The sequence below is a fragment of the Bidens hawaiensis genome, unplaced genomic scaffold (genome assembly GCF_021521415.1).
Source record: "Bidens hawaiensis isolate Kalapana, Puna unplaced genomic scaffold, B.hawaiensis_p1.1 tig00031839_1, whole genome shotgun sequence".
NCBI lineage: Eukaryota > Viridiplantae > Streptophyta > Magnoliopsida > Asterales > Asteraceae > Bidens > Bidens hawaiensis.
Genome location: NW_027495392.1, coordinates 65,729 through 90,563, shown reverse-complemented (window position 1 = coordinate 90,563; position 24,835 = coordinate 65,729). Strand labels below are relative to the sequence as shown.

At 36.9% G+C, this 24,835-nt stretch overlaps 9 non-coding genes across 9 annotated transcripts; all 9 read right to left on the bottom strand.

Moving 5' to 3' along the window:
• Positions 1-6,312: 6,312 nt before the first annotated feature.
• LOC143582693 (U5 spliceosomal RNA) lies at positions 6,313-6,431 on the bottom strand. Its single transcript, XR_013144028.1, has one exon. It is a non-coding gene; the product is annotated as a U5 spliceosomal RNA (small nuclear RNA).
• A 741-nt stretch (positions 6,432-7,172) lies between these two features.
• LOC143582681 (U1 spliceosomal RNA) lies at positions 7,173-7,334 on the bottom strand. The gene has a single exon (XR_013144016.1). It is a non-coding gene; the product is annotated as a U1 spliceosomal RNA (small nuclear RNA).
• Positions 7,335-8,162: 828 nt separating this feature from the next.
• On the bottom strand, positions 8,163-8,281 carry LOC143582696 (U5 spliceosomal RNA). The gene has a single exon (XR_013144031.1). It is a non-coding gene; the product is annotated as a U5 spliceosomal RNA (small nuclear RNA).
• A 1,859-nt stretch (positions 8,282-10,140) lies between these two features.
• On the bottom strand, positions 10,141-10,301 carry LOC143582679 (U1 spliceosomal RNA). The gene has a single exon (XR_013144014.1). It is a non-coding gene; the product is annotated as a U1 spliceosomal RNA (small nuclear RNA).
• A 1,790-nt stretch (positions 10,302-12,091) lies between these two features.
• On the bottom strand, positions 12,092-12,210 carry LOC143582688 (U5 spliceosomal RNA). The gene has a single exon (XR_013144022.1). It is a non-coding gene; the product is annotated as a U5 spliceosomal RNA (small nuclear RNA).
• Positions 12,211-13,812: 1,602 nt separating this feature from the next.
• LOC143582692 (U5 spliceosomal RNA) lies at positions 13,813-13,931 on the bottom strand. The gene has a single exon (XR_013144027.1). It is a non-coding gene; the product is annotated as a U5 spliceosomal RNA (small nuclear RNA).
• A 725-nt stretch (positions 13,932-14,656) lies between these two features.
• LOC143582700 (U1 spliceosomal RNA) lies at positions 14,657-14,817 on the bottom strand. Its single transcript, XR_013144034.1, has one exon. It is a non-coding gene; the product is annotated as a U1 spliceosomal RNA (small nuclear RNA).
• A 1,791-nt stretch (positions 14,818-16,608) lies between these two features.
• Positions 16,609-16,727, bottom strand: LOC143582687 (U5 spliceosomal RNA). The gene has a single exon (XR_013144021.1). It is a non-coding gene; the product is annotated as a U5 spliceosomal RNA (small nuclear RNA).
• Positions 16,728-18,437: 1,710 nt separating this feature from the next.
• On the bottom strand, positions 18,438-18,556 carry LOC143582690 (U5 spliceosomal RNA). Its single transcript, XR_013144025.1, has one exon. It is a non-coding gene; the product is annotated as a U5 spliceosomal RNA (small nuclear RNA).
• Between the last annotated feature and the right edge of the window lie 6,279 nt (positions 18,557-24,835).

Sequence of the window (24,835 nt, the reverse complement as noted above, 5' to 3'; positions counted from 1 at the left end):
GTTTTAAAACCAAACATTAGAGAGAGTTGTTTTTCTTGTTTTTTTTTAAATCAAAAGTTGATTTATGAGTTAGTAGTTATTTACGATAGCGACTACCAGTGAAAACCGTAAAAGTTGCTACCTAAGATATTAACTTGAGTTATGTGAGCTTCCAATATAACTTAAGTCATTATCTCAAATAGTGACTAATTTTTTCTATTTGAAAAATCGCTATATATCTTGAATAATGACTAACCCTGAAATCAATTCCGATACAGATAAAACATCTACTTATTTTCTTTAATATAAACAAAGATAAGTTATAACTAATATATTTCATATATTATCTAACACACTTTAAGGCTATGTGCAGTGGATGAGCTACAAAATGGGGCGTTTTGCGTCATGTGGCGCTCAGTCAGCAAATGGTAGGTTTTTGTTTTTGGGGTGTAATGGTGTTAGACCTATATATATACATAAATATAAATATATATCTTTCTTACACACACAATATAATAATAACAAAACAACACAAGCCGGCGACAAATACCCCCCCCCCCCCCTTATCGCCCCACAATTCGGGGGGGGGGGTGGAGGTGTTCTCGCACATATTCGCCGTTTGTCGCCCGGAATACCCGCCCACTACGGGTGGGCCTAACAGCAGTGTTTTGTCTATTAACCTTTAAACTTATTCAGAGGCCTAGACATATGTATGTTGGGCCAGTAATTGTTTGATGGGCCTTGGGTAAGGGTTGCACATATAATAACCAAGGGGAAACACATAATACTGCAAAGGTGCGGGCCTGCGTATACTGTGTATGTCACCATTGGGCGTTCAGCGTTTCTCAGTGACCGGTCCCACAGCTAAAGTTGGCGTATACGTCACATTAAAAGGCTGTTTGTGCATAGTGAATGATGTTGACCCGATTTAAGGTGTCGTTTCATCATTTGTAATTTGACATCCGCATGCCCAAAGCCAACTGGTTTATTGTTCACAAACAAAACAAGATATATGCAAAACAGCATTGCCTTATAAAAAATTTAATCATAGATATTTGGTAGAGGCTGCGCGAACGCAGCCCTCCAGTGCCACAAATTATGACGTAGGCTCAATCTTCATTGCACTTGGAGCGGTGCCCCCCTAAGGTCGGTAGGCTCAATCTTCATTGCACTTGGAGCGGTGCCCCCCTAAGGTCGGTAGGCTCAATCTTCATTGCACTTGGAGCGGTGCCCACCTAAGGTCGGTCCGACCGACCTTAGGGGGGCACCACTCCAAAGTGCAATTTAGGTCACCAACCTAGGCCATGGACCTTCAAGATCGCCCATTGACCCCGTCCAGCTAAGTGAGTAACCCAAAGGCCTCTTCTATTTTTTGTACTACAACACTTACCCCTGGTTTCTTATTCCCAACGATGTGGGATGTGCTCAAATGATATATTTATGTTTTTGTAGTTATATACATAGAATATGAATAAATGAAGTAATGGAACATTACCGGAAAGAATAAGAAAAGCTAAGCATAGATCATAAGAATGCATCGCTTTGATGAACAAGGCTTGCTATATTCATTGTTGTAACGCTGATAACTACCATTAACATGTTCTGTTTGTTTGCGGTTTTATTTCTCATTGTACACCTTATATTTTCCTTCTACGGGTATTATGCCAAACACATCAATGCAAATAAGAACTTCAACTTCTAAATATAAGTTTCCTACTCCCAACTTCTAAATTGTACATGTAACGAAGAACCGAAGAAGCCTTCTTTCATAATCGGATACAAATGAAATCCCATGCCCACAAGAACTTCATATATATACACTATAATTTGATGGTTTTTGATAAAGATACATTTTTTTATTTAAAAGTTATAACTTTAATTGGTTGGTGCCTTTCTACAAATAAAAGGACTCTCCAAAAATAAGCGTATGCCATTTTGCGCAACAGTAAAAGGCGAAAGAATAGTTTGCTTTGTGCTCATTGCATGGTTGCGTGTCTTAAACCGCCTCACCTGGTTCCATTAAATTGTGGTATTTTCTTTTTAGCTATCTCTATACAGCCGATGTGGGACGGAGTCCACATACCAAATGCTTTCTTTTTCTACCCTTACTCCATATTTTAGATAACAGTTTTCGTATCCTTGTAGCCCAAGGAGCTTGCCGAGATCAACGCTTTACTTTGCGGGGCCGTTAGACTTACGGGGCCTTGACATAAGTCAATCATTAGTATAGGGTTAACAAGAGCCGCAGAACGGTTGAAGTTGGAGCTTCAGCATTGAACTTGGAAGACACGTGAGATAAGTGCCATACGATTTTCAGGAGCTTAGCAATTGATGAATGATGATAGATCTCCAAGACTGCATCGTATTTGACTCTTACTGTAACGGTCCGTTTCAACCCAAGACTATTTTAGTTGGGACTTTTTCAGGCCCGAAACGAATTGATACTTTCTTAAAGTGACCGCGGCCCCTTTTTATCCGAATCTCGTTTAACCTGAATTCGTTAGCTGACGGGACGCATCGGTCAGGCGTACTTCACTGTATATGTAAAGTTTGAATTGATACAACGTGTTGGTGCATAATGTGAAGGCTGAACTTATAACATATCAGACAAGATTAAAACATTATACTTTAATATAAGATAACTAACAAATATTGATATGGTACAAATAAAATACAAATAATGATGCCGGTGAACTGGTGACGGCTGTGCATAATTTTTTTTATAAAGATTTAATTTTGTCTTTGAACAAGGACTCTAGAAACAAGGGTATTTTGGTCTTTAAACAAAAAGTTAACAGATATATTGGACGTGGTTAATGAAATGGGCAAGTTTTTGTAACTACAGGGGTGGCCATGCGTGAAAAACAGATTTTGTTGGCTGACAAAGGTCATTAGGTGAAATGTAAAATCGATAGCACAATAAACGTGACAGTAGTTTTTAAAAAACTTTATAATTTATGGCATTTAAAACATAGTTGCTATATTTAACTTTAAAATGTCCACACAGATTAAAAATACAACTATTAAAATATTTGATTTAAATTTACTTTATTATCTATAATATATATAAACGAAAGGCAAGGGATCCTCCCACACCACCCTGAATCGTGAAGCGTGTTAGTTTGTGTCTGAGGTTGTCGGCCATCGTTTATAGTGCCTCGTATAGGCCTATACAGGTCGTATAGACCTATACGACCGTATAGGCCCTTTTTTAAAAAAAAAAATTGATGACCATATATACAATATATCAGATTTATACTGGTCGTATTTGGCTTGTTTATCTTAACGGGCTTAAATGTTGAGCTCAAACTTAGCTCGTCAAAAGCTCAAGACTGTTTGGGGCTGGTTGACCTAACTTGTTTATTATTAAATTTTCTAAAATAAATTGAAGTCTTTTAATATTCTAGACATACTTGTTGCTTACATATAATAAAAATTTAAGGTTTTTTTAATATCTAGCACATACATTAAAATAAAAGTGCACCCCAAAATACATCATGTTCCAAACACATGGTCCACATACATAAAAGTAACCAGTTCACCCAAAATACATCCAATGTTAAACGTGGTCCACATACATAAAGTTCATAATAGTGCACATCAACACAATGAAAATAAAATAAGAACTACTGTGGTGGTGGCCCCTGGCTCCAATGCCGGTGGTGAACCATATCCGTATAGGCCCGTATAGTCGTTTTCCGGCAGCGATTAAGGCAGTCTGAATGTTTCCACAAATGTTTTCTATGCGGGGTCGTATAGCCCTATACGACCGTATAGGTTTTATGGTTTTGTCATAAGGCAATACGGGCCATTTAATGTCTATACGGCTCGTATAGATCTATACGGTCGTATAGGCTGCAAAAAGCTGTTTTTTTGTCCCCTTGCCTGGCATGCGTACCCTATACGGCCGTATAGGCCTATACGAGCCGTATAGGCATGTGGGGGTGGTGTATGAGGATCACATCCCAAACTAAAACAGAAAAATCTTATGTGTCACGATGTGGTCACTCCCCATTTTTTTGGAGTCTCCAGATTTGCTTGATTTTTAAATGATGGATTCTTATGCATTTGACCCGAATTCAAAGGTATGGGTCTCGTCAAACCTAGATATTTCTTAAACGGGTTATAACATCTCATTAAATTAAAAACTAATATCACCAAATATTTGATATAAAAATCCTAAAAGCAGGGATATACTAAAAATTAATATATGATTTATTTAAAAAAAGATATATATGTTTTATAATTAAAAAAACCAATTTTATAGTAAAAAATAAACAGGTCATGGGTCTCATCAAACCCATATAACTTTTAAACCGGGTTATAACATATCATTTATATGTGAAACAATTTATCATCAAACCATAAGTATATTATTAAATTTCATACAACAAAAAAATATTCAAAAAATAGATAAGTATTAGTAACAAATAATATAAAACAACTCCCGTAATACGGGGATTAAAACTAGTATAATATATAATTAGGTTTAATTTATCTTTTGAAATATAAGGTTATTCATCATATTTCATTTCTACGAACAGTCATTTGAGGCAAAACTGAAACATAACAGGCTACACTTGGTTTATATTTATTGAAAAAACGGGTTCTACAAATTACAGCAAATGAATGTTAGCACACTAAACTACCATAATAGAATGTTAGCACACTAAACTACCATAATATTTAGCATACTAAGTTTCAAATGCATAATTTATAGCCATTTTATTCAAAAGTAAAAGTAAAAGCCCATAGTTACACAGAATTAAATAATGGGTTTCATTTCTTTAGCTTTCTCTAACAGCCGATGTGGAACAGAATTAGAGTTACAAATCCTGAGTCTTATATGCAACCGATGTGGGATGGACTCCACATACCAAATCCTTCTCACCTTCTACCATCATGACACCAACACCGCCACCGCCACAGATGTCGTCTCCACCAGCCACTTCCACCTTACGAAGAAATAAAGTCATTTTGATACTTTTTTTTCCTACTACGATTTGTTTCAACTTAAATTTATATCAGTTAGAACCTGTTTTGACTAGAACCGAATCACTACTTTTTGACAGTGACCAGTTTTGACTCAAACACATCAGCTGACGGGACTGACCGAATACACCGAGTTACGAATATTTCAGTTTTGCTTTGATCAACGCTAATTTAACCATGGTTGGTTGTTGGGTTCGGAACAAACAAATGTAAATATTCATAGATTATGAACGACAGCGTATTCGTACAGAATGTGGGCAACGACACTAATATTATATTTCTTCATTATGTTTAGCCTTTTTCTGACTGTCTTACTACTAAACACATGTTAAATTAGTGGTTCCTTTTATTTAATCACGATGTGAAAATTGAAATATGAGAAAGGAACCCGTGATGATGATATTAACAAGTATGACTAGTCGAAGGCGAGCTAATGGTTGACCGGGGTGATAGGCCGAACCAAGGAGTTGACCATCAACTGTTACTAGGAGGTTTGGATGTGTTGTTGTATGGGCTTTTTCTATAGGATTGGCCAGAAGAGTTAGATCCGCCTTAGGCAAATGGCCCGAGCTACATATTAATGTTCTAGCATCGAACATAGCCAAGTTCATTGCTTCAGAATTTGAGAAGCATAAAATGAAGGTAAAAAGTTAAATGATAAAATCATTATGTGTTTTTATTACTTACACATGATCTTGATGGTGTTTTACACAGTTACATCTTAAAAGCAAAAGACTTAAACTTGGGACGCTGCTTGGTTCATGGACCGTGAGTTGTGGTCTTATTATATAAAACAGAAGAGAGATTGTATAAGCATTCCTTACAATTCAATATCATATGCATATTTAAGATGGGAGTTTGAATTTTAATTGTTCTCTAATGAAGTGTCACTTTGCATATAAATCTTTGGGCTAATGCCGAGTTGATTGGGTTATTGCGGACCAACCATCTATGTTGGAGTGTATATAAAGAAGAGAGGGTGGCTAATTATTCTTCTTCACCCAAAATTTATTCTTTATAATCAACATCACCTCTAAGTTCATATCGGTCCTAGTTTTGATACCTTTTTTGTCTTCGATTCTTGTTCTCCGTGTGGAGTTGTAGGCTAAATTTGATGTGTATCGAATATACTAAACATTGTTTTAGATTGTTTTGTTGTAACGATTGGGGTTACATCATAGCATTTATATAGAACACTAAATTACATGTATACATTTTTTTGTGACCGTAACAGATTACTTAATGTAAAAACAATCAAACATATACAACAAAAACCTACACAAAATCTGTACAGTTCATAAACAAAAATGAACAAAAAGTTTTAAACTAGCAACTGGTTGGAGCCTTTCGATATTCAAAGGACTCTCCAAAAACAGGCGTATGCCACTTAATGCAGCGAATACACGGTATTCTTTAGTAAAAGGCGAAAGAATAGTTCGCTTTGTATTCACTGCGTGGCTGCGTGCCTTTCACCAGGCTCACCTGCTTGCCTAAAATAGAGGTTTCACCTTTTCAGCTTTCTCTATGCAACCGATGTGGGATGAACTCCACATACCAAACCCTTATTATTCTCTACTCTTTTTCCTTATTCTTTTCAGTGTAATTATTCTAAAAACTTTCATGGTCAAAATTCCGTTTGATGAGTATGATGGATCTGCAATTCTGCACCGTATTTGACTTCAAGTAACAGAGAGTGCGTCAAACATAACTAACTTTTTTTTTCATACAAACAGCTCTGGATTATAGTATATATTCAACAAACTAATTATATATTTATATATAAAATAGTTTGGATAACCCAACTTGCTTGTTTCAACTAAACCGGTTTGGGTGTCAGATTGACCCATTTGGATGTATTGTAAAATATAACACAAATCAGCTCACTTCAATACGGATTTAAAATTAGTGCAAAACAGCACATTTATATATACTTCATGCCCGACCCGAACATTGTAACACGCGATGACTCCACAACTTGAGACAAACACACAGACTCGTCATGGTCACGTTTGTTTCCCATAATATTCAATAGGTATATAACATAACACATTACAGGTAGAGGAAGCAGCTTTGACACATTTATGAACGGTTTGATTTGGATTGCAATTTATCTTAATTACTCAAACAATTCACCGTAATTAAAGGTTACCCAGTCTTGTAATTTTTAAAACAGTTTTGTAATTTTAGACATAAGGTATTAGGCAGAGGCTGCGCGAACGCAAGCCTCCACTGCCACAAATTATGACGTAGGCTCGACCACTTAGGCTGGCCTTAGGCAAGCACCCCTCCTAAAGTGCAATGGAGGTCACTAGCCTAGGCCATGGGTCTTCTTGATCGCCCATTGACCCAGTCCAGGTAAGTGAGTACTTCAAAAGCCACTTCTCATTTTTATATACACACTAACCGTTGATCTTTTTCAACATCACCGATGTGGGATCCCCTCAAATTCCTACTTCTACTGCTTCTTCAGGTTACAATACTTTTTACCACAAGCACAACTTACTCCTTCATGACCGACCCAAACGGTGTGACATGAGATGACACCTACACTGCTACAAAAACAGCCATAAGATGCGATAGGCAAAACACAAAAGGTGTGGTTCAGCCATTTAATCTAATAAATATTTTTTATTTTTGTTTGATTTGTTCATATTATAACAGTTTGTTTGTAATTTTAGGTAGATGAAGTGCATCATGCCTCATCACAATTCCATGACGAGTTATCATTTGGTAGCCGACCCATTTACTCTTTTTTTTGCTATTTAGTTTGTTTTTTTAACGATTGGTTTGTTTTTAGGTTGATGAAGACGACCAAAATCAAACGGAAAATCTATATCCTTTCAAAGACGGGTTTTTTAAATGCGGTTAGTATTCAAAAACTTGGTTATATAACAATTTGTATATATACACATATTTTTATATACGTACTAATGCTTTTATGATCGTATTTAGTTATTATCCACGGAGCAACAACAAATCATCGCGGCATATGCTACCATACAGGCACCCAAACCCGAGCACAAGCCCAAACACAATAATAAATAATTCCAAATACATGGGAAGATCCTGATTTGGAGCAAAATTTGGGGAAAATAAAGAAAAAACGGGTATCATTCAAGTTATAACGTTAAAAATCCGCACAACTCATAAAGAGAATGAACAGAAAAGGTTTAAACTAGCGACTGGTTGGAGTCTTTCAATGTTTGAAAGGGCTCTCCAAAAACAGGCGTATGCCACTTAATGCAGCGAATACACGGTATTCTTTAGTAAAAGCCGAAAGAATAGTTCGCTTTGTATTCACTGCGTGGCTGCGTGCCTTTCACCAGGCTCACCTGCTTGCCTAAAATAGAGGTTTCACCTTTTCAGCTTTCTCTATGCAACCGATGTGGGATGGACTCCACATACCAAACCCTTACTATTCTCTACTCTTTTTCCTTATTCTTTTCAGTGTAATTATTCTAAAAACTTTCATGGTCAACTGCATTTTGATGAATATGAGGCTGAGGGGTGTGGGGCTTCAGCGGGGGCGCGAGAGCCCCTCCGCTCGCGCCCCCAGGCGCGAGCACCACACCACCGAGGCGCGAGAGGGGCGCGAGCACGGCTTTCAAAGCAGGCGCAAGCCTGTTCGCGTGAAGGAAGAGGCGTAAAGGGACATGGGAATGCGTAAAAGAGCCGTTGGGATGAGAAATGAGCCGTTGGGCTCTTTAATTTTATTAAAAAAAAATCTGTTTTTCCTATATATAAACCTAAACCAATTACCACACCCAAAATCACATACCACACCCAAAATCACATAAAACAATTACCAAAACTTCAAAAAAAACCCAAAATCAACCCATCTTCCAAACCTTTTTTTAAAAACATGGCTGGAAATTGGTACCCAAACCTAGATTCAGGTTATAGTTACGACGATTTATGGTCGTCACCAGACCAATCGATGTTTTTTTCGGGGTCGCAAGAAACATCCGGCTTTCAACCATCCAACATACAACCGTCTCCTAACTTTGTTGTTCCGGAGACACAAGAATCACACGGTGATGCTACGGGAGCAAGGAGACGCGTCCACCGGAAAAAACAACTTGCAACGGACGGCCCGGGACCGGCTTCGACTCCGAGGATGAAATGGAAAACCACTCCATGGTCATCGGATGAGAAGGAAGCCTTGTGTCGGGCTTGGATAGTCATTTCTGAGGATCGGCGTTGCGGTAATTGTTTTAACGTTTTTAAAAATGATTTTTAATAAAAAAGTTAAATAAAAAAGTTAACTGGAAATCTAAGTGGCAGTGATGATTTGGCGGTTTACAATTTCACTGTCGAAGAGTGGAAGCAGGAGTGTTTGCGGAGGTATGGGACGGTGAAGACGTGGGACGATGTAAATTTTTTTTTAATGTGTGTTTTTTTTAATAATTTATGAGTTTTTTTAATAATACGTTTTTTGAATATATCTATAAAAAAATAAAAAAAAAATCCGCTGGAGCCCCTGCTGGAGCCCCTCCACACCAGGGCCAGGGGCTCCAGCGGGGGCTCCATCACCCATCTTATCCAGTTTCTCTCTCTGCCACACGTCACAATATTATTGGCTGGAGCCCCCACTCGCGCCCCCGTTAGAGCCCCCCACACCCCTCAGCCTGATGCATCTGCACTATATTTGACTTCAACTAACTTGTCATTATGGTCAACATCCTCATTTCTTAACCCTATTCATCATCCCACCTATACAACGTCATTGATGCGAAACTCATTATGATGCATTTTATTTTCTAAAACAATTTGTTTCAACGCAAACCAATAATGCCTCTTTGACTCAAACCTGTTAGCTGGCCGGGCACACCAGTTTATGGTTACTACTTCAGCCTATGCAGGGTTCGGTTTTCAGATTTGCAACAAAAGAAATGTAAATATTATCATACAACCTCCTAACAGCTTGGGAATATAGTATATATTCAACAAAGTAATTATATATAAAAAAGTTTGGATAGACGAAAAATTGTTTGATAACCCACCCTGCTTGTTTCAACTGAAACCGGTTTGGATGTCAGATTTACCCACTGGGATATATTGTAAAATACAATGCAAATCAACCCATTTCAATACAAGTTTAAATTTAATGCAAAACAGCTGATTTCAATAGGCTTCATGCCCGACCCAAACATTGTACTAGAGTATTAGGCAGAGGCTGCGCGAACGCAGGCCTCCACTGCAACAAATTATGACATAGGCTCGACCACTTGGGCCGACCTTAGGCGGGCACCCCTCCAGAGTGCAATGGAGGTCACCAGCCTAGGCCATGGGTCTTATTGATCGCCCATTGACCCCGTCCAGGTAAGTGAGTAATCCAAAGGCCTCTTCTCATTTTTATATACAGCACCAACTCTTGGTCTTTTTGACATCGCCGATGTGGGATACCCTCACATTGCTACTTCTACCGCCTCTTCAGGTTACACTACTCTTTACCACAAGCGCAACTTGCTAGATATTAATGTTTTTGTAATTGTATGCAAATTATTTACATATCTTTGTTTTCTAAGTTAATGTTGAAGGATTAGTTTTGATTTCCAAAGCTTATAGGGAAGTGACCTTATTTTGTGTACTTAAAGTCTAAACAACTAAATGGACACAAACAGATTACACCCTCTATTCAATGTTGACCACTCTCTTTTCAAACATCTGCATAATATACAGCTTCGTATTTCATTAATCCAAGCCAACCAAAGATATTACAATCCTAAGATTAAGAATTGGCACATTTCTGCTCATCATAATCGCAAGATCATAAACTACAAACAATTTTAACAGGATGGCTATGACCTTGTCGTTCTAAAGATCGTTGCAATATGGGAATACATGTTGAGACTTGAATATGAAAGCGGTATTTACAAGGTCAAAACCGCCATTTTAATGAAAAGGTGTACTTGCATGATCCACTTCATGTTCATACACATTTGAGCCCTTAATTACAGCCAAAATCCACCCATTGACTTGTAATAATGAATAAAAATTGTAACATGTAAACTCTAATTACAGCCAGTTTGGTTTTACATCTTTTACTCCCCTTTTGTGAACTTATTAGTGTCGATAACTTTTCATCTTCTCGAGTTCTTGATCACGTCTGAACAAACCATGATTTCCTTTGGGTTTCTCGTAATAGTATTAGAATTTGAACAAATTGTGTTTAATATCATTATGTCAAAGAGCTGGACTATATAGTAAGTTTGATTTTGGTGTTACATATCACTACATGTCATTTATCTTGTTTGGCTTTTAAAAATCAGATTAGTCATAAATTAATCTTAACTTTTCTCTTCTCGGATGCGAGATATAAATTATTGATTTGATGGTTTAATGTGGAAATGAACTGGCCTTAGCTTGTGAAGAACATGGTGAACTTTGAAATATTTTTGAAGGTTTCTAATTGGCTCTGGTGAAAATATAATTTCGGATTTTTTGGATCATATCAATGCGATTTGTGAACAGCTTTGAGAATTGAGATGGGTTTCTATGTTTAATTTAAATGACTTCAAAAAGAAAATTTTATTGCCATTAGAAGTATTATTGTACTTTTTTATGCAAGTGATGATTTTCCTTTAAATACTACAAATGTTACTGCTGTGATGAAGAACAGGGTCCTCCATTTTCTGGTTTGAGTATTTTGGTGCAACCGATGATCAGTGATAATACACGGTTAAATCCATAAGTGATTTCTTGATGACGTTGAGTCCGAATTTCTTTATTTCGATGTTTCTTTATCACAGTGTTGATGATTTAAAATATTAGTGACTCAAGCGCTACTAAGTGCTACTTTTGAACTTTCTATTACGGTTTTAGTTGTTCTTCCCCATCTTGCTTGTAATCTTAAGAAGTTGGATATGTTTTATAACAATTTATGATTTGTAGTTTCATGATTTTAGTCATTTAATGCCTTGTTTCTAAATCAATTCGTTTTGGCCTTGATGGTTTTGTCATAACCGTTCGAGGTACTAATTCAGCGCGCACTTTGTTATTGTGAAGGACAAAATAATTAAACCCACCATACGGAAGTGGTCCGGGCTAATTCTTTCGTAGAACACAGCTAGCAGTTTAAAGAGAGAAGAAAAGGTTTTAACTTCAAGTTTTGGTTGGAGCCTTTCAATGTTAGAAAGGACTCTCCAAAAATAGGCGTATGCCACTTTGCGCAGCGAGCACACGGTATTCTTTAGTAAAAGGCGAAAGAATAGTTCGCTTTGTGCTCACTGCATGGCTGCGTGCCTTTCACCTGCTAAACCTGCTTGATTAAATAGTGGCTTGCACCTCTTTAGCTTTCTTTAGACAACTGATGTGGGACTGACTCCACATATCATATCCATATCCTCTTATTTTCTACCTTTTTTTTACTTTTTAGTGGCATATGTCATATGAGTAACCTCTTCACCATCACCTGCAACTACCTAGCTTTGTTGACACCCTTTAGGCCACTCTCATTGGCAAACTACTCCTAGTTTGTAACACTATTTAAGATTAAAAAAAAACAATCAAAATGAGGTGAACGGCTCGTGGTGGCAACCTTTATGGCAAACAAGTTCACCTCCATATGTCACTCATTCTGTGGTTCTCTTTTTTTTTTTTTTTTCATTTTGTTTCTTCTTTTAACTAATTTATTTTAACATCAATATTTTTTTTTCTAATAACTTTTATTTATTAAGTTGTTTAAAAATTCTAAAAACACATTCTTGTTCATTTTTTTAACGCATCGATATAAATTTTTTGAAGTTTGTAAAAAAATTTGTTTTTAATCATTACCGATTTATATTATCCGTTACTTGTCAACTTTATTTTGGTTCATAAGATTTTTTAGATAGAACTTATTATCTAGAAAATCTAACATTATCTGATTATATAATTCACCATCCGACATTTTTCAATACTCTACTCAACGAATTGGAAGCTTGTCCAATTATATAACCAATATGAAACAACTTCGCAATAGAGAAGCTCATATCACTTTAAAAAACGATTTGATTTATATTTGGCAAAAATTTGGCGATGATGAATGATTATGTAGTCTTTATCATTTCTAAGTGTAATTTTATATTTAATGCTACGATCGTAACTTTGTTATCTACTTTATTAAGTGTGTTTGATGAATATAAATATTTTTTAAAAATATTTTTATATTAAATATATATTGTTTTTTTAAATAAAAAAATATTTTTTATATTGTTAAACACTTTTAATATAAAAAAACGCAACAATTATTAATAAAAACACTTATAAATTATATTTATTTAATAAAAAAATGAAGTTTGGTTTACTAATGATGATGGAAAGTTTGGTTTGGTTGGATTGGGTTGGTGGAAGAGAGAGAAATTAATTTAATAAATGAAGATTGGTTTAGGTTGGTTTGTGAACGGGGATGGTCTTAGGGGTGTGCAAGAAACCAAAAAAAACGATTCGAAACCACAAAGACCGAAAAATTCAAAACGAAAAAACCGAACCGTAACATAAACCGACGGTTTGGTTTTATGTTTTTATAAAAAACGAACTGTTGGTATTTCATGGTTATTGCGGACCAACCATCTATGTTGGAGTGTATATAAAGAAGAGAGGGTGGCTAATTATTCTTCTTCACCCAAAATTTATTCTTTATAATCAACATCACCTCTAAGTTCATATCGGTCCTAGTTTTGATACCTTTTTTGTCTTCGATTCTTGTTCTCCGTGTGGAGTTGTAGGCTAAATTTTTGTGACCGTAACAGATTACTTAATGTAAAAAAAATCAAACATATACAACAAAAACCTATACACAAAATCTGTACAGTTCATAAACAAAAATGAACAAAAAGTTTTAAACTAGCAACTGGTTGGAGCCTTTCGATATTCAAAGGACTCTCCAAAAACAGGCGTATGCCACTTAATGCAGCGAATACACGGTATTCTTTAGTAAAAGGCGAAAGAATAGTTCGCTTTGTATTCACTGCGTGGCTGCGTGCCTTTCACCAGGCTCACCTGCTTGCCTAAAATAGAGGTTTCACCTTTTCAGCTTTCTCTATGCAACCGATGTGGGATGGACTCCACATACCAAACCCTTACTATTCTCTACTCTTTTTCCTTATTCTTTTCAGTGTAATTATTCTAAAAACTTTCATGGTCAACTGCATTTTGATGAATATGATGCATCTGCACTATATTTGACTTCAACTAACTTGTCATTATGGTCAACATCCTCATTTCTTAACCCTATTCATCATCCCACCTATACAACGTCATTGATGCGAAACTCATTATGATGCATTTTATTTTCTAAAACAATTTGTTTCAACGCAAACCAATAATGCCTCTTTGACTCAAACCTGTTAGCTGGCCGGGCACACCAGTTTATGGTTACTACTTCAGCCTATGCAGGGTTCGGTTTTCAGATTTGCAACAAAAGAAATGTAAATATTATCATACAACCTCCTAACAGCTTGGGAATATAGTATATATTCAACAAAGTAATTATATATAAAAAAGTTTGGATAGACGAAAAATTGTTTGATAACCCACCCTGCTTGTTTCAACTGAAACCGGTTTGGATGTCAGATTTACCCACTGGGATATATTGTAAAATACAATGCAAATCAACCCATTTCAATACAAGTTTAAATTTAATGCAAAACAGCTGATTTCAATAGGCTTCATGCCCGACCCAAACATTGTACTAGAGTATTAGGCAGAGGCCGCGCGAACGCAGGCCTCCACTGCAACAAATTATGACATAGGCTCGACCACTTGGGCCGACCTTAGGCGGGCACCCCTCCAGAGTGCAATGGAGGTCACCAGCCTAGGCCATGGGTCTTATTGATCGCCCATTGACCCCGTCCAGGTAAGTGAGTAATCCAAAGGCCTCTTCTCATTTTTATATACAGCACCAACTCTTGGTCTTTTTGACATCGCCGATGTGGGATACCCTCACATTGCTACTTCTACCGCCTCTTCAGGTTACACTACTCTTTACCACAAGCGCAACTTGCTAGATATTAATGTTTTTGTAATTGTATGCAAATTATTTACATATCTTTGTTTTCTAAGTTAATGTTGAAGGATTAGTTTTGATTTCCAAAGCTTATAGGGAAGTGACCTTATTTTGTGTACTTAAAGTCTAAACAACTAAATGGACACAAACAGATTACACCCTCTATTCAATGTTGACCACTCTCTTTTCAAACATCTGCATAATATACAGCTTCGTATTTCATTAATCCAAGCCAACCAAAGATATTACAATCCTAAGATTAAGAATTGGCACATTTCTGCTCATCATAATCGCAAGATCATAAACTACAAACAATTTTAACAGGATGGCTATGACCTTGTCGTTCTAAAGATCGTTGCAATATGGGAATACATGTTGAGACTTGAATATGAAAGCGGTATTTACAAGGTCAAAACTGCCATTTTAATGAAAAGGTGTACTTGCATGATCCACTTCATGTTCATACACATTTGAGCCCTTAATTACAGCCAAAATCCACCCATTGACTTGTAATAATGAATAAAAATTGTAACATGTAAACTCTAATTACAGCCAGTTTGGTTTTACATCTTTTACTCCCCTTTTGTGAACTTATTAGTGTCAGATAACTTTTCATCTTCTCGAGTTCTTGATCACGTCTGAACAAACCATGATTTCCTTTGGGTTTCTCGTAATAGTATTAGAATTTGAACAAATTGTGTTTAATATCATTATGTCAAAGAGCTGGACTATATAGTAAGTTTGATTTTGGTGTTACATATCACTACATGTCATTTATCTTGTTTGGCTTTTAAAAATCAGATTAGTCATAAATTAATCTTAACTTTTCTCTTCTCGGATGCGAGATATAAATTATTGATTTGATGGTTTAATGTGGAAATGAACTGGCCTTAGCTTGTGAAGAACATGGTGAACTTTGAAATATTTTTGAAGGTTTCTAATTGGCTCTGGTGAAAATATAATTTCGGATTTTTTGGATCATATCAATGCGATTTGTGAACAGCTTTGAGAATTGAGATGGGTTTCTATGTTTAATTTAAATGACTTCAAAAAGAAAATTTTATTGCCATTAGAAGTATTATTGTACTTTTTTATGCAAGTGATGATTTTCCTTTAAATACTACAAATGTTACTGCTGTGATGAAGAACAGGGTCCTCCATTTTCTGGTTTGAGTATTTTGATGCAACCGATGATCAGTGATAATACACGGTTAAATCCATAAGTGATTTCTTGATGACGTTGAGTCCGAATTTCTTTATTTCGATGTTTCTTTATCACAGTGTTGATGATTTAAAATATTAGTGACTCAAGCGCTACTAAGTGCTACTTTTGAACTTTCTATTACGGTTTTAGTTGTTCTTCCCCATCTTGCTTGTAATCTTAAGAAGTTGGATATGTTTTATAACAATTTATGATTTGTAGTTTCATGATTTTAGTCATTTAATGCCTTGTTTCTAAATCAATTCGTTTTGGCCTTGATGGTTTTGTCATAACCGTTCGAGGTACTAATTCAGCGCGCACTTTGTTATTGTGAAGGACAAAATAGTTAAACCCACCATACGGAAGTGGTCCGGGCTAATTCTTTCGTAGAACACAGCTAGCAGTTTAAAGAGAGAAGAAAAGGTTTTAACTTCAAGTTTTGGTTGGAGCCTTTCAATGTTAGAAAGGACTCTCCAAAAATAGGCGTATGCCACTTTGCGCAGCGAGCACACGGTATTCTTTAGTAAAAGGCGAAAGAATAGTTCGCTTTGTGCTCACTGCATGGCTGCGTGCCTTTCACCTGCTAAACCTGCTTGATTAAATAGTGGCTTGCACCTCTTTAGCTTTCTTTAGACAACTGATGTGGGACTGACTCCACATATCATATCCATATCCTCTTATTTTCTACCTTTTTTTTACTTTTTAGAGGCATATGTCATATGAGTAACCTCTTCACCATCACCTGCAACTACCTAGCTTTGTTGACACCCTTTAGGCCACTCTCATTGGCAAACTACTCCTAGTTTGTAACACTATTTAAGATTAAAAAAAACAATCAAAATGAGGTGAACGGCTCGTGGTGGCAACCTTTATGGCAAACAAGTTCACCTCCATATGTCACTCATTCTGTGGTTCTCTTTTTTTTTTTTTTTTCATTTTGTTTCTTCTTTTAACTAATTTATTTTAACATCAATATTTTTTTTTCTAATAACTTTTATTTATTAAGTTGTTTAAAAATTCTAAAAACACATTCTTGTTCATTTTTTTTTAACGCATCGATATAAATTTTTTGAAGTTTGTAAAAAAATTTGTTTTTAATCATTACCGATTTATATTATCCGTTACTTGTCAACTTTATTTTGGTTCATAAGATTTTTTAGATAGAACTTATTATCTAGAAAATCTAACATTATCTGATTATATAATTCACCATCCGACATTTTTCAATACTCTACTCAACGAATTGGAAGCTTGTCCAATTATATAACCAATATGAAACAACTTCGCAATAGAGAAGCTCATATCACTTTAAAAAACGATTTGATTTATATTTGGCAAAAATTTGGCGATGATGAATGATTATGTAGTCTTTATCATTTCTAAGTGTAATTTTATATTTAATGCTACGATCGTAACTTTGTTATCTACTTTATTAAGTGTGTTTGATGAATATAAATATTTTTTAAAAATATTTTTATATTAAATATATATTGTTTTTTTAAATAAAAAAATATTTTTTATATTGTTAAACACTTTTAATATAAAAAAACGCAACAATTATTAATAAAAACACTTATAAATTATATTTATTTAATAAAAAAATGAAGTTTGGTTTACTAATGATGATGGAAAGTTTGGTTTGGTTGGATTGGGTTGGTGGAAGAGAGAGAAATTAATTTAATAAATGAAGATTGGTTTAGGTTGGTTTGTGAACGGGGATGGTCTTAGGGGTGTGCAAGAAACCAAAAAAAAACGATTCGAAACCACAAAGACCGAAAAATTCAAAACGAAAAAACCGAACCGTAACATAAACCGACGGTTTGGTTTTATGTTTTTATAAAAAACGAACTGTTGGTATTTCATGGTTATTGCGGACCAACCATCTATGTTGGAGTGTATATAAAGAAGAGAGGGTGGCTAATTATTCTTCTTCACCCAAAATTTATTCTTTATAATCAACATCACCTCTAAGTTCATATCGGTCCTAGTTTTGATACCTTTTTTGTCTTCGATTCTTGTTCTCCGTGTGGAGTTGTAGGCTAAATTTGATGTGTATCGAATATACTAAACATTGTTTTAGATTGTTTTGTTGTAACGATTGGGGTTACATCATAGCATTTATATAGAACACTAAATTACATGTATACAATTTTTTGTGACCGTAACAGATTACTTAATGTAAAAAAAATCAAACATATACAACAAAAACCTATACACAAAATCTGTACAGTTCATAAACAAAAATGAACAAAAAGTTTTAAACTAGCAACTGGTTGGAGCCTTTCGATATTCAAAGGACTCTCCAAAAACAGGCGTATGCCACTTAATGCAGCGAATACACGGTATTCTTTAGTAAAAGGCGAAAGAATAGTTCGCTTTGTATTCACTGCGTGGCTGCGTGCCTTTCACCAGGCTCACCTGCTTGCCTAAAATAGAGGTTTCACCTTTTCAGCTTTCTCTATGCAACCGATGTGGGATGTGTTGGGTTTTTATGAATATTTTATACTAAGTTAACCATTTAACTAGTCACAATTAAGGCGGAAGCGTGATATTTACAAACTAAACATATGTATCCATGTGTTTATATATATATATATATTACAAGTTTATATAAGATATGTTCATGAACAACCTAGTTTATTCATGTCATAAGATTACCAATAATCTATTTATTAGAAACCCGAAGCAAGGATCAAATGATACGGAAAAACTAAACTATCAAAACTATAAACACTTACATTCTTAACTTTTAAGAGTGTAGTTGTTGTTGAAGAAGATGATGATGTTGATGCTAGACTTTCAAAGGAAAATCCTCAAACGGAATATACCCCGAGCCTCCAACACACACCGAGCTATGTTAGGGAGCTTGAACACAAAAAACGAGACCCGAGCCTCTTCTTTTGATCTTGGCCGAGCCAAAGAAAACAAGAAAGAAAAGGAGTTGTATGTCTCTTGTTTTGTTACTTGAAAGTCTCTTTATAATTATAAAATCTTCCAAAAGGAAATCATATCTTGTGTTAGGTTTTTAGTCAAGTAGAAAACACTCAATCTTTCACCAAATCCATGACAAAACTTGACCAAAACCTTGGGGTGTGGGGCCCACCCAAAACCGGCCCCAAAATATATATATATATTTTTTTTTATTTATTTTATATTTTATAAAATATATAAACACCCCATCTTTTATAAACCATTTTATAAAAGAACACATAGTTAAATAATCATTCCAATAATAATTATTTGAATAAATGAATTAACCAATTAATTTATTTAATACTTTCAAGTAGGTATTCAGAAACCCGATTTCTGAATGTGTCGTGTTCTGTATTTGTTTTATAGATCATATCTCAACAAATACATAATTGGTGTGTGTCTAACTCGTTATTGGGTATGACCCGACTTGGATCAAACACAACTAGCCACATTAACCTAATTATGTGTCTCGGGCATACGGTATTCCAACAATCTCCCACTTGCACGTGACTCATAAGAAGTTAATGCTAATGGTGAATACCGCCTAACAACAGGTCACCACCCCTAGTGTGTTTGACTCAGTGCCATTCAATAACATCATCCCCTTCAAGTCCATACTTGATATGATATAGGTAAGTCTTATCATTATATCCCTTTGTTACTAGATGTCCTGTCAAATCGAAGAGACACAGAGTGATCATTCTCTCAATGATTTAACTTAACAGGCCTTAGACATCTAAACTCTCAACACATAAGAGGAACAAATTCCATCTTGACTGCATACATCCTCGTTGACATCTCATATGATATCTGAGCTCTTTCTTACACGTCATCGTGTTACCGAAATAACAAAGAAGAGAGTCAAGTTATCAGACTTGATGAAAAACCAGATCCAATATGCATCTCAGGTCAAAGGACACAATGATACTCGCCTTTACTCAAGGATTACTTATGATCAGTTGCACTAACTCCATGCAGTGATCCTTGAGAGCGGATCATGTCCAATATTTGTATCCCACAAATATCTATGAACCTTGGTGGCAAACCTATGCCCTATATTCATCACATGAATATCAACCAATCCGGGTTCATAATAGTCTTACCTTCATACTTGTTCCCACAAGCATGATCGACTACGGACGTTTAGAACAACATAAGTCATTCACGGATTAAACATGCAAATATAGAACATAACTCATTGAAAAATTAAAATATAATTAATTTTCATGAGATACCCATTACATTCGTTCTTATACAAACACTAAATACAGATTAAATCCACTCACTAGAATACCGAAGTCCTAATGCACAAACATGACCCTCATGCTTTGGCCTATCGAGGAGCTTCGTGAGTGGGTCCGCAATATTTTGATCGGTATGAACTTTATGAATACATATCTTTCCTTTTTCAACTTCATCCCTTATGTAGTTGAATCTGCGCTCAATGTGCCTCGTTTTCTGATGAGCACGAGGCTCCTTGATCTGTGCAATAGCACCCTCATTGTCACAGAATATCTCTAGGGGCTCCTGAATGGTAGAGATAATCCCTAGATCCATGATGAACTTTTTCATCCATGCAGCCTCTTGGGCTGCCATTGAAGCGGCGATGTACTCAGATTCTGTAGTGGATAACGCGACAACATCCTGCTTCGAACTCTTCCAAGAGACAGCGCCTCCATTCAAAATAAAGACATATCCCGACTGTGACCGAGAATCATCTCGGTCAGTTTGGAAACTCGCATCCATGTAACCCTTTACGACGAGTTCCTCCTCACCAGACCCATATATTAAAAACATATCCTTAGTCCTTCTAAGGTATTTTAATATATTCTTGACAGCCATCCAATGACTGTCACCTGGGTTGTGCTGGTATCTACTCGTTATGCTTAAAGCATACGAGACGTCCGGTCTAGTGCACATCATTGCATACATAATAGATCCTATTGCCGAAGCATAAGGAACATGCTTCATCCTATCCTGCTCTTCCTTAGAGCTAGGACTTTGGGATGAGCTTAACACGGTTCCTCTAGGAATAGGTACCAAACCTTTCTTAGAGTTTTCCATCCTGAACCTTTTCAGGATTTTATCAATGTATGCACTTTGATTGAGTCCGATCAATTTCCTTTGTCTATCCCTATAGACCTTTATTCCCAAGATATATGTCGCTTCTCCAAGATCCTTAATTGAGAAACGACTACTTAACCACGCTTTAACGTTTTCCATACTTGGTATATCATTTCCAAATAAAAGTATATCATCGACATACAAAATAAGGAACATGACTATACTCCCACTAGCCCATTTATACACACACGCCTCATCACCGTTTTGGACGAAACCAAACGCTTTGATTTCTTCATTAAAACGATGATTCCACATCCGTGATGCTTGTTTCAACCCGTAGATTGATTTCCTTAACTTACATACTTTATCAGGATTAGATGGATCGACAAAACCTTCAGGCTGAACCATATGGACATCTTCCTCAAGATATCCATTAAGAAAAGCGGTCTTGACATCCATCTGCCATATCTCATAATCAAAATGAGCTGCAATGGCAAATAATATCCTGATCGACTTAAGCATCGCGACCGGCGAGAAGGTTTCATCATAATCAATCCCTTGAGTTTGTGTGAAACCTTTTGCTACAAGTCGTGCTTTGTAAGTATCTAGATTTCCATGCATATCGGTCTTCTTCTTGAAGACCCACTTACATCCAACCAGTTTGGAGTTAAGTGGACGATCAACCAATTCCCAAACTTGGTTATCGTGCATGGATTGCATCTCGGCACTCATGGCTTCAAGCCACTTGTCACAATCAGGTTGTGACATAGCATCTTTGTAGGAGATCGGTTCATCCGAATCGACCAATGTCACACCCGGCCCTGAGCGGCGGAAACAGCCGGGCGCGCGCGAGTGGGGATTGATACTTAAGCACGGGCCATTGCAAAACATTCAAAGATTTTTATTGCGCATGAGAAGTTTAATACAATTACATTACATTGTTTAAGGATTACATAAAAACATCCAAGTACAAAAACTGAAGATTTTCTCGCCATATCCCCTTGCGCGGCGGGTAACCGTGCGCATCGAGGGGATAAAACCAAAATCTTCCAAAAAGCTTGTTTTAGATGTTCAGCGTGTGGTGCTCTAAGTGTGACTCCATGCGCTACCTAGTTATCTCCTGAAAGACACGTAAAAACATTTGAATCAGTATAAACTGAGTGAGTTCACAAGTTTTAGTAACTTGATAAATCGTATTGCATCATAATCATTCTGAAACATAATTCTGTTAGCATCATTAAAACACATGCTTGGTAAAACATAGTTCTATCAACATATTCTGATAAAATCGTTCCGCGGGTTACGCGCGAACATTCCTGGGAACTATGCTCGTCTGTGTAAGTGGCGCTGCCACTACGAGCTAAAATAACGTAATACCGTCCCGCGGGTTACGCGCGGACACTTCTGGAAAACTGTGCTCGTCTGTGTAAGTGGCGCTGCCACTACGAGCGAATATATGCTGTAATACCGTCCCGCGGGTTACGCGCGGACGTTGTGCCGGAAAACAAGGCGCTCGTCTGCGTAAGAGGAGCGACCTCTACGAGCGGGCTTAATCCCATAGTACTGCCCCGTGACATGCTAGGCACTCGTCTGTGTAAGAGGTGCGACCCCTACGAGTGGGCGGATCAAACCAGCAGTCCCTACCCTTAGAGTTCCAATGGTAAAGTGATCACTTACTCGAATCTGGTGCACTATCATCGAAAAACCATAGATAACTGTTCGCATTGCTCATCATGAAACATAACTTAAACACGTAACCGTTTGCTTAGCTTGTAAGTATACCATGATAAAACATTATTTAAGTACGTGTCCCTCGCCCCGAAAACAGTTTAAAATAGTGAAAACAGTAAAAATGGGGCTGTGAGACTCACCTGTGGTTCTTGTTAAGGGATTAATCGAGATTCGGGTTTTCTTGGTGTTGGCCTCGGAATCGAAGGTCTAGAATACGATTAAATAACAAATATATATATTAAGATCAAGATATAAGGGTTGGAAAGTAGATCTCAAGGTTATAATCTCGGCTTACCTAGTAACAGGATCGGAGCTGGAAACAACGGATGCTTGGGAAAAGATTAGTGCAAGTTTGTAGTTCTTTGAAGTGTGTTTTGGGTGATAATTTAGGCTACAAATTTATAGGCAAACTCAAGGGAACATAATCCCTTGCTTTAGGGAATTGTAATCTTTTGAAATGATGATAAAGTATGGAAATTATTATTATTTATTAAAAAGAGTAGAAAAGTAGATTAAAGATTCTGATTTGATATGGACAGGACATGCAGGGCTGTGGTTGGTGAGAGTGGGTGGCTGGCAGTTGACTTTTACAGTTTGCTTTTTCAGTGCTTTAGACAGTGTACAGTAAAAAGTAGAAGTTTTCTGAAACACGCTACCGCCCTCTTTTGGGCGGGGACAATTTCCTTAAATCTGAACATTTTGACTAAGTGTTGTTCTGCGCGTATAACTTGGTGCGCATAGCTTTCTGCGTGTAGAACATTTCTTTGCTGCGGGTAGGTGCGTAACCTTCTCGCAGTTAGGGACATTTGAGTTTCATTTGTAGATTCTCCAGGTGGTTTTGGTATTTCAACATAGTGATCAGTCATGTTGAAGTCAATTCCATCCTGGAGCTTCAGACAAACTAGCTCTCAAAGTTCCCGCCATGCGGGTAGGTTAGTTCCCTTCCGCACGCGCATAAACGATGTAGGATGCACCCGCCTTAGCATCATGCGGGATGGTCAACCCATAGACAACATAACGTTTAAGTTACATGAAAACATAAGGCCAATACGTTCACGCATGGCGCATATAACATATGCTCACGCTGGTTCTTAACATGGTGCGCTCGCGCAGGGCGCACATAACACATGCACGCGCTGACTAACATGGCGCGCTCGCGCAGGGCAAACATAAATGCCCGCGCTGATTCTAACATATGCTCGCGCCGGGCGCACATAATGTGCCCGCGCTGATTCTTAACATAGCGCGCTCGCGCAGGGCGCACATAACAAATGCACGCGCTGACTAACATGGCGCGCATAATATTTACAATCACCTAATTATTAGGTTGATTACTTAGTTTAAGGGGGTGGGAATTTACCGGGTGTCACATTCTCCCCTCGTTAAACGAATTTCGTCCCGAAATTTAGGAGACGTTGCTGGCAGAAGCCATGTTCTGAAAGAGGTGTGGGTATTTTATGCGCATCTGATCTTCTCTCTCCCAAGTGAATTCAGGCCCACGCCTTGAGTTCCATTGAACTTTTACCAACTTGATTCTGCTTCTGCGCAACCTTTGTTCTTTCCAATCGGTTACTGCTATAGGCTCTTCTACGAAGTGCAGCTGTTTGTCAATATGAATTTCTTCCACCGGTAAAATCAACGTTTCGTCAGATAAACATTTCTTGAGGTTGGATACATGAAACGTATCATGAACTCCACTGAGTTCGGCGGGTAGACGGAGTTTATAAGCAACTGGACCGATCCTCTCCAGGATCTCAAAAGGTCCAATGTAGCGCGGATTTAGCTCTCCTCGCTTACCGAAACGGGGGACTCCCTTCCATGGAGAGACCTTCAAAAGTACTTTATCCCCTACTTGAAACTCCAACGGTTTCCTTCTCATATCAGCATAACTTTTCTGTCTGTCGCGT